At 34.9% G+C, this 10,517-nt stretch overlaps 1 long non-coding RNA gene across 1 annotated transcript; it reads left to right on the forward strand.

Annotated features, from left to right (window-relative positions):
* The first annotated feature begins 5,366 nt into the window (after positions 1-5,366).
* LOC142351250 (uncharacterized) lies at positions 5,367-9,833 on the forward strand. Its single transcript, XR_012760958.1, has 3 exons — positions 5,367-5,428; positions 5,512-5,739; positions 9,730-9,833. It is a non-coding gene; the product is annotated as an uncharacterized LOC142351250 (long non-coding RNA).
* Positions 9,834-10,517: the final 684 nt, after the last annotated feature.

Raw genomic sequence — 10,517 nt, forward strand, 5'->3', positions numbered from 1 at the left:
TCCATTCTTTAATTTTCCGAAAGCCACCCAACCCTTAGTGGTGTATTAATTGACGTCCTTGTTCAAAATCACCTGTGAAAATCCCTATCGACTACTATTTTGCTCATAAAAATACCCCAGTAGACTAAAGTCACCTTCGATCCCAATGTTGGCCCGTTCCATGAGTCATTAAGTTCAGTTGCTTCCAAAAAATGCCGTACGAAATGACCCAAATTGAGCATTATTTAATCATTATCAGTTTGAAATCACAGATTTGTCTATTCACACGTCTAATGGAAATATAAACCGAGTTTTTATTAGAAGCGGGACATAACCTACCTTTTTTTAAGATTTCTTCTGTCAGCCATGATTTGGTATCAAGTGACGTCATGACTCTTCAAGATTCATTGTACCCTCTTCCTCCCAGAGAAAACCAAGATTTCAGGGTTGTGGGTTCCAGCGAACTCACTCTCACTGTGGAGTACTTCGACTTCGTACAGGTTGGTGATATCGATAATGTTCCGATAGCAACAACGAAAAGTTTTTTAGTATATGATTTGATGTTCTTATCATTATCAATCATTAATTGATCTGCATTAGTTTTAAAAAAGTTGGTTTTGCGCAGTTTTTATTTGGTTGCTAAATTTGCTCTAATTTGTTTAATTGTTTCAACTAAGCTAGCCTAAATTATTTCACTCCCGGACAAAACGGCAAGTCAATTTCAGTATTGGGCAAGTATAAATTCAAATATAGCATCAGAACTGATTCAGAGCTATAATCAAGTCCCTTTTTACACTTGTCAGTCTTGGGCATATCTGGAACAAGACTTGAACGTCTAAATCCAATTCTTGGCAAAGACATGCGAGTCTAAATCCAAGTCTTGGCCAGGATTTGCAGTCTGAATCCAAGTCCTAGCCAAGAATAGCCAAGTCTATATCCAAGCATTCGCAAAGACTCGGCAGGTCTAAATTCGAATCATGGCAGTCAAAAACACCCTGAAAAAAAATTAAAAAACCTTTAAAAAGTCAAAAAATAATCGAGCAAACGTCAATAATAGCTGGGAAAACGGCAAAAATAGCGGAAACCTCGAAAAATAGCCGGGAAAATGTTTAAAAAGTAGGGAAAAAAATAAAATATAGCCAAATGAAAATCAAAAACTAGCCATAAAAGCGCCTGCAAAAGCGCCTGATTGTTGAAAAACCGCCTAAGTTGTTCAAAATGTCCAATTAGCTTATAGTACATTTGCCATTAGTTCATCTGTTACTGGTGCGTCACTCATTTTAAAGGATTAGCTTGCTACTATCACTCACCGAAGAGCTATTACTGATCGAGCATCTGGCATAACCCAGTTATTGGGATGGAGGAACTTAAAATCTTGAATGATGACCGAAGTATTGGACTGGTCCCAACGGGGCATAGTTCATTAAAACGAACATTAAATAAGCTTCCAAATTATATAAAAACTTTTGTTTTTTCTGTTCAAGATTTGACTGAACAACGATCAATGATCCATGGGCAACCTATGGGCATATCAAGTACCCGATGCTCGCTTGCTAATATGTTTTTGAAACTTGAACCAAACCTGATGGAAGCACTTCGGTTAGTAAGGAGAGATGTTAATAGTCCTCATACAGAATATGTTGAATAATACAATCAATCAACAGAAACAGTACTATGTATGATGCAGTTTTTTGGAATACAGAAAATGAACTTTTTTCAAAAGACGAAAACACCCTTTGCTGAACCTAGCTCATCGAAAGAACTCTGACAAAAGCTCTGAAACCATATAAATTACTCTTCATTTTGACCAGTGGTTCTTGAAAAACATAACTAAAAGCATAGGGCAAGTTGACCCATATCATTATATGTTACATTGTACTCGTTCACACAGTTTTCAGTGAAATTGACACGCAACTAGTTGATACCTAAAATTTAGATAGTACACATATTGGGCCCATTTTTATCTAAGTTTGAGCCCAAAACATTCAGTCAACAAAAAGTGAATAACAATCGAGCACTAAGCGCAACCCTGATTTTAGTGTCCGAAATTTTAAATAATAATAAAAATACTTAACAAAACGAGCGAGACCTAGTTCATTAGAAACCGTGTAAAAGAAGTGTTAAAACCATTTATATGACCATTAATTTTTACCATTGGTTCATAAAAGAGTGGCTTGTGAGCATAGGGAAAATTGAAACTAGTCGATAAATGTTACCGTGAGTTCGTTTGAAAAGTTATCAGTGAAATCAGCGCGCATCTGTTTGACACTTAATAATTTAGTTAGCTCACATATTGGGCTCAATTAAATCAGATTGATTTTGAGCTCGAAGCTTTAGCTCATCGAAATGTTATTAAGTTCGAGCACTAGGCAAGATCTTGAAAACTTGAAAGATATCTGAAAACTTATATTTTCACCAAAAAATTGAAACACTTGAAGCTAGATCTGGTTCCTTAGAACCGTTGTGAAATAAACTTTAAAAAAGTCTATGCCTTTTTATATTGACTGGTGGTTCACGAAAAATCGGCATTGGAGCATAGAAAAATTGGCAAATGAGCAAATGACTATACATATTGACTGGTGCTCCTTGGCAAATTATTTAGGTAAAATGGCACCCTTTTTTATCACTTATTGATTAGGTAAAAAAATTGGTCCCATTCATATCAAAAATTGAGCTTAAATATTCGTATCAAAAAAAATTAACCATCGATAACTACGCATTACCTGTTTTTCGTGGTAGAAAGGCGGAATTTTTGAAAATTTTATCGAAATACAGAATTAATCGGAGTGAATTTTGTTTCACTTGAAACGTCGTAATTGATGGTTTAAAACCATATATATGACTTCAAATTTCAATTAGTGGTTCGCAAAATACTGTCCTTTGAGCATAGGCTAATTTGATCCATATCGATACATCTTATCTTGCTCTCGTTTGCTATTAACTCGAAATTATCCTTATAATCCATGAAAGGACACTAACTGAGGGCAAATAGACTACCACAATAGCTGGTATTGAGGCCCAGCAATTGGCATTTGGCTCAAATTTTAGCTGGATTGGCTGGATTTGATGCATTTTTAGACTCCTTTTAAGATTTTCTCAATTCTTAAAAACAATATAACACTTGAGTTCTGACTTGCCTATCTTTAGGAGAAAATTACACTTATGAATTTGTAAACTATGATTTGGAGTCGATATAATTGTGACAAAAAGTTGCAACAGCAATACATAAACTTAGTATCATCAGAACTAGGGTTAAAATGAAGATCGTTACTTTGCTGTTTTATTGTTTACATTAGTTACATTAGTTCTTTTTTTAAATTTTAATGGTTACAGTAAATAAATTGGTTTTTGGCATGCTTCTAAACACTAGAATGATCATTCTAAGAACTTCTGAATTATTTTTCAATAACTCCACTTGCTTTTGATGCCGAAAATTTTCAGACTTGTAAGAAAAAACCACGAATCTTCAATAAATCTAGGTCTCAAAAGTATCGTTCGCTGGGTTGGAAAATATTACTAGAACAACCAAAAATGACAAGCTACTGAGAAATAATATCGCGAATATGTTACAAAACTATTAAAAAAATCATTACATTGCCAATCCTAAGTTTTGAGACAGCAAATTTGCTTGCCAATAGCCTTGTCCCCTCCCCGATTTCTGAAGATAAGGTGTTAGATTTTATTGGCGTTTGCGGACAACATTGACCTCTATGGAAAACTGTTCAATTAGATGCTTAATCGCAGTAAAATTCAAAAAAAAATCATCCATTTAGAGATCGATTTGAATTCTTTTATTAATTGTATTTGCGTCTCCAATTTAACAATCTTCTTACAATTTTTTTTCTAGGATCCAAAAATCTGCTACTGAAAAAACGTAGCACTTAGGGAACTTTGTCTTACAAATCATCAAACCATTTCTATCTATAAAGTGAAAAAGCACTAAGGGATTTTAGTTTAACTAATCATAAAACCAATTTTATGGATAAGGTGAAACAGCACTGAGGGATTTTTTGTTAAAATAATCAAAAAGCTAATTTTATCTATAACGAAAAACAGCAGTGAGGGTTTCTATTAAAAAGATCATAAAAACCAATATTACCTAAGAAGTGAAACAGCACTGACGTATTTATATTGAAAAAATCAGAAGATCAATAATAACTATAAAGTGAAACGTCATTGGGAAGTAATAAAAAGGCTACTTCTATCTATAAAAACACCACTGAGAGATTTGTATTAAGATAATCTGACGCCAATTACAAAAAGGTCTAGTTTCTGATTTTTTAATGAGTGTTTGATTGACGCCATTAAATTGATCTCCACTGGGTTTAATTCAATGTCACATTGATGACATAAGAACGTGATTTTTCGAGATCAGTGACGGAATTTTGTAAGGATCTTCTGCAACTTTCATTGTCACTGTCCACCATTTAACCATATTTCTCCCAAGCGGTAAGGGGTGGCAAAAAGTTGTTACTCATGTTTGCAAACGCGGACACTGCTGAATTTGCAGGATGGGCAACGTAATGACAAAAATACTCAAAAATATCTCCTATGAAAATAACGCAAATAAAAAGAACTATTTTTTATTGAAAATGAAAGTTTATAATTTTACCAAACAAACAAAGAAAAGAAATAATAAATAGTGTTCAAAATTCAGTGAGCGTGAGGTAAAACATTTACAATTTTTCAATAAAAACCAAATATAAAGATCAGCCAAAGCAAGTTTTCTATCTAGCTAAGATGTGACGTCACCAATGAAAAATAAGAAGAGTAATAATTTTGGCCGCACACGCATCGTTTGAGAAACACGTGCGGCCAAACGTTAAAAAAATAAGAACGTCAGACAAGGAAACGAAAGGTATCCCAAAACAAATTCAAAACAGTTTTACACAGCCAACAGCCAGAAGGCAATAAAATCATAAAGATAGAGAAAACAAGACAATGTGCACAACTTCCGGCAATCTTTTGTTGGTAAAACCAACAAAAATTGTCTAAAAAATTCCAAAAATACAACAATTGGGTTATAAGAACGCAAATTTGGTTGGAAATGACACACTGTTAAATCTGGGCGCTTTAACATTTTTTTTAAGCGCTGAAACTCTTCCTTTTTCAAAACGTAACAGAAATCTAGATTGAGAGACCTGTAAAATGAGAACCAATATGCTGATCTGAGATTCCTCTAAGAAATGTTGTTAAGAGCGTTGAAGCAAACAATACTGAGAGTGGCATGTGCAACCAAAAATTTAATTACAGAACCTATTCAACCAAGTTATCAATCTCTATATTATGCATAGTCAAAAAAGAATGCAGCACGTTTTTAACTTAGCTCAATACTTTGTTACTATATTGAACTTTTGATATGTATGACTACATTTTCGGTGCATAGAGATACATAGAACTAGATCAATAGCTGTTGCAATTTTTCATCTATTCTGGAAGAAGAGAAAAAGTGAGTAACGAAGTTAATTACCAAAAATTAATGGTGTCTTAATTGGCGATTTTTACATCGGTATCATTTACTAAACATTTTAGTACCTCATCGTAACAATAGAACCAGAAAATGGTAACTGTGCCCTCGGATGTAAACTGGATGCCCCTTCGACCACAACAGTTCATCTGACTGGACTGTCACCTGGACAGACATACACTGTGTATCTATCCACTGAGAGCTACGACAGGAGGAGTGACGTCATATCTCTCGATGAGATCATGAACATGGGAGAAATTATTGCGTTTCGAACAATCAGTTCATCAAACATGGTTTGCAGTTCATCATATAAAGAATTTTGTTGATTTTTGCGAGAAATGCTTTGGGCTGAAATTTTTTTATTTGAGAACATCCGTTTTTGACGGTTTATCTATGAAATATTTGTTTCGGATTGGTATTTCTACGGAGAAGTTGTTATCATCGTTTTTAGCGGTTGAAGGTGCTGCGACGTCTATTGGCATCTTCAATTCATAAACTGGCATAAACTGGCAAACTCGTTCTCTAACTAATAGAAAACTGATTTGTAAATATAATAAAGATCAGATTTTTTAGTTTCCCCGATATTTACTCCTTAGAATTCATAACGGTTGGCGTTTGAACAGTCATAAGAAGCCTCATTAATTATAAACAACATTTTCATTCAACAACGAGTCTTCATTTTAAATTTCTGAAAAATAGAGTTTCATGGTACCAAAATTTTTAGTAGCTGCAATTCATCTCAAAACAAAAATGTAAATGTTGCTGCGTACCTTAAAATTAAACTGAACACCGATTACCTAGGCTGAGGTGTGAGCCCAAAATTGTGGTGATCAGACCGTTTGGAGCGCACAGCTGAGCATTTTGCGCTCAAAATTATAGGGCAATTTCAAGCGCACTTGCGTCTGATCAGCGGCGGATTCGAGCGCGCTGGAGTTTGATTATAAACAACTTCGAGCGCAGCTGGGTGTGATCTTAAACGTCTTCATGTGCAACTGGACCTAGTAAAAAACGGTTCTCGCGCAACTGAGTCTGAACATAAACAGTTCGGGTGCAACTGGGTCTGAACATAAACGCTTTGAGCGCAACTGGTTCTGATCATAAACGGCTCGAGCATAACTGGTTCTGATCAGAAACCATTTCCAACGCAAATGGGTCTGATCAGAGACCATATCAGGAAGAGAGCATATCAGGAAGAGACAATAAAGCAGCGTTCTGATCAGAGACTCATCTAAAGTTCGATGGATTTAATCGGAACCAAGGGTTCCTGTTGGTAGAAAAATGCCAATCGCCCGTAGAAGATTTTAACAGTAAGTCAAAGCGTTTACAAAGGAAAGCTGTATAAGTTCATCCATTGGTCGGAAATACGCACTAACGGTAAACGAAAAAAAAAACATTTATTTTATTAACAATTGCTGCGTTTTATATTCTTCTGCAATACTTTCAGAATTAGTGCTTCCACAACTGATTTTATATTTGCAAGCATCAGTTTTGATGAAATAAATAACTTATAGCAAAATTAAGAGATTAATTCCTAATAAAATCATTCCCTGATCAGAGATTTCGAGCACACATCAGTCTGATCAGAACCAGTATCCGAAGCGCATCAGTCTGATCATAAACGGCTTTAAGCGCAACTAAGTCCGATCATAAATGGGTGTACTTGAGACTGATCAAAAAACGTTCGAACGCAACTTGGTCTGATTGTGAACGGTTTTTTCTCAAGATAGTAAATAATCCTGCACTCGAAGCGTTTCGATCAGAGAGCTTTTCGACCACAACTGAGTCTGATCAGACAGAATTTCAAACGCAATTGGTTCTGTTCAGGAACGCAGGTCTTTTTGCGCGCACATAACCTATCCAGCGCACATGCGTCTGATTAGAGGCAGATTACAAGGCACATCGAGCGCTGAGAAACTGCCGAGCAACGTTTTGTCTAATCAGACATACTTATGGTCAGGGAGGGTCTGATCAGAGACACTTTGGTCTGGGACAGTTTGATCAGGATGATTTTGAGAGTACATCTCAGCCTGGTAACTTGGATGCAAATTTCCATATAATAATTATATACTTTTATTGTAATGTATTAATTGTGAACATACTTTTATGCAAAACTCTAACACCTCGGTAGGAAATGTACTTGAACACTTTAAATAGTGTTTACATTTTACTAAGGCATTTGGCAGGAAAAGTTGCTATTTTTTCAAAAAATTAAAACTGGTTTTTATTTATGAAAAACCGAGTATGCGATGCTGCTTAAGATATTTGTAATACACGCTAAATTAAAGTTACAGAACAAAAATTTGCCCCAAGATCAGAAGGTTAAATTTTCAAGGTTTGAGGGTCCAAAAGAGTACTAAAAATGAAGACGAGCAGAAATCAAATTAAATTTTTAAGCACCCTAGACTTCGTCATTATTTGGTCTCTTCCAATAAGAGTTCAACTTCGAGTATCGAGCCAAATACGGTTAACAACGGACTTTTAAATCCATTAACGGTATTATTGATGTCAAAGGGAGTCGATTATTTCTGTTCGAAATTTAATACGTAGACCTCTTCAAAGCCAACAAATCTCAGAAATTTACGAAATGTCTGTTTTACGCTGACTGGGTTCAACCCCATCTTTTTACTATTAGTATTCTTATGCCCACTATGGCCATGTTGTTCTCATAGGCCAAGCTCTCAAATAGCGCATGTTGATGGTGTTGTTTGAATAAGTATACAACAATTGTTGGAAACTGTTTTTCAAAAAAAAAAACGAAATTGATTGATTCTATATTTTTGCAATCGAGCAGCAAATGCACGCTTGGTGAAAAAACTTTGCCTCTGTGAAAAAACATATTTTTTGGTTGCTGGTTTTTTTGGGCATTTTTCAATGCTAAAATCAACTGATGGGCTCTTCAAGAATTCTAATTAGAAGTAAACATAAATTATTGCACAAAAAAGGTTTGAGTGTTAATAAAATCAGAGCAAAAAGAGAGTTTTAGAGAAATGCGACAGGATTGGATAATATGCAACAAAATGATAAAAATTTGTTACAATTGGACAATATCAGTTTTTGTAGGCATTCAGAAACAAAAACGCTTAGAAACTAAACAGAGAAGAATTATCGCAAAACTTTGACAATCGTCAATACTTGTCAAAGAAGTCACAGCATAAAATAAAATAGAAAATTAATTTTCAAATTTTCATCTTCTGAATCACCCAGGTTATCGTTTCCGGCCAATATTTAGGCGGCAAGAAATAGAGAAATTGTAAACTAAAAAATAGTATTACTTGTTAGTAGTACTTTATGGTCACTCCCTTTTTAGTGTACAGCATTTACCCGTTGCCCGGTAAGGTTTTTCAAAGCGGCCAAGGAGTATTGTCGAAACTAAAACAATTACCATACAAAGAAATCTCTGATTTGCTTTCATTACATCTGTCAAGAAATTTTATGGCCAGGGGGCAATGAGGGGCTTGCAACTGTTACGAATAGAGGAACAGCTTTTCTTTTGTTTTTTTATTCGCAGTTAATGTCTATTGTAAAAGACACAAAGCTTTATAGCCTCTAACGGATTTTGAAGAACTTCTTATAGATGTTTTAAGTGGTTTCCGCTTAATATCCACAATTTTTAGCTTAAAGATTTTGCCTAAAGGCTCAAAAATTCCACTCGCTTGGTAGACTTTTCGCCTTATCGCGCTTTGTGAATAGAAAAACAGCTTTGTTCATGTCGAACAAATGATTATTCATCACCACTTCCTTATTAGATAAATTCGAATCTGATTTCTGTTATGATGATTAAATCATCGAACTTCGTTTTAGAAACAACTGCTTAGGGAGTTTATTTGAAACGAGAACAGAGTTCATGAGCTTTGACTGCTATTTCAACTTAGATAAGAGCACAAAAAAGATGCAAAACACAGATACTTGTAGTAACTTACTCGAACTCACGTGTACTCAAACACATATTTACACACACTTACACGTACCCCTTACAAAACAAAACACATCTATATTTAAAACTTATTTCTAATTATAATTTGTATACATATATATATATATATAATATATTATATATATATATATATATATATATATATATATATATATATATATATATATACGTATATATATATATATATATATATATATATATATATGTGTGTGTGTGTGTGTGTGTGTGTGTGTTATGTTTGTTTGTTTGAAATTTTAAAACGGATTTCATGGACATTTTTTTTCTGAAATTTGTTTCAAAAGAGACCGAACTTTTAGGTAACGGTTGAGTTAGGACTAATCTCTTTCAGGTTACGATTGAGTTTCAAATAGAGGCTGGCGTAGGAACAGAAATCATCCTGGACTACAGTGCAATTAAAACTGGCCACACTAATTCATCTACTTTCCCGTTCAGGTGATTTTATACGCTTTTTATCCAATCAAATATCACAAACTATGTTTATTCAATGGTAACAACCAGCTTAAATAGTTCTAATATGCAATTAGAGACAAAATTGAGCGAGCCGATGTAAAACTAAACCACTAATTAGTAAATTGTATTACGTATTTTCAGTACCTCAGATCTGTGATACGTTGATGAACAGCCACTATCAAGAAAAAAATCTATTCCAGTGTCAGCTCTTTCTGATTGCTTCAAAAAACAGTGTATGCCGAATTTTGGGCTCTTATTTTGTTTTGCCCTGGTGAGGTTGAATTAAGGTCAAGCTCTTTTCATGCGTTGCGGTATGTAGTTTTGAAGCGTTGCACCAATTAGTGCTGTGAATTTAAATTACATCCCAGGTTTAGGTCCACACCCAAATTCAGCTATGATCAGACCCACTCGAACGCACACTCGTGTGTTCCCAAACGAAAATTACAGGGTCTGGACAGCGGTTCGAGCGCACAATAGTCTGGACCATGGTCTGGTTTCAGTTTGATCAGAGGCCAGTTCGGCCTGGACGGTCTGATCATAGTCTTTTTAGTCTGGACCATGGTTTGGGTTCGGTCTGATCAGAGGTCAATTCGGTCCATAAGGTCTGATCATAGTTTTTTTAGTCTGGACCATGGTTTGGGTTCGGTCTAATCAGAGGTCAATTCG

The sequence above is a fragment of the Convolutriloba macropyga genome, chromosome 12 (assembly GCF_964194025.1).
Source record: "Convolutriloba macropyga chromosome 12, txConMacr16.3, whole genome shotgun sequence".
Lineage (NCBI taxonomy): Eukaryota > Metazoa > Xenacoelomorpha > Acoela > Convolutidae > Convolutriloba > Convolutriloba macropyga.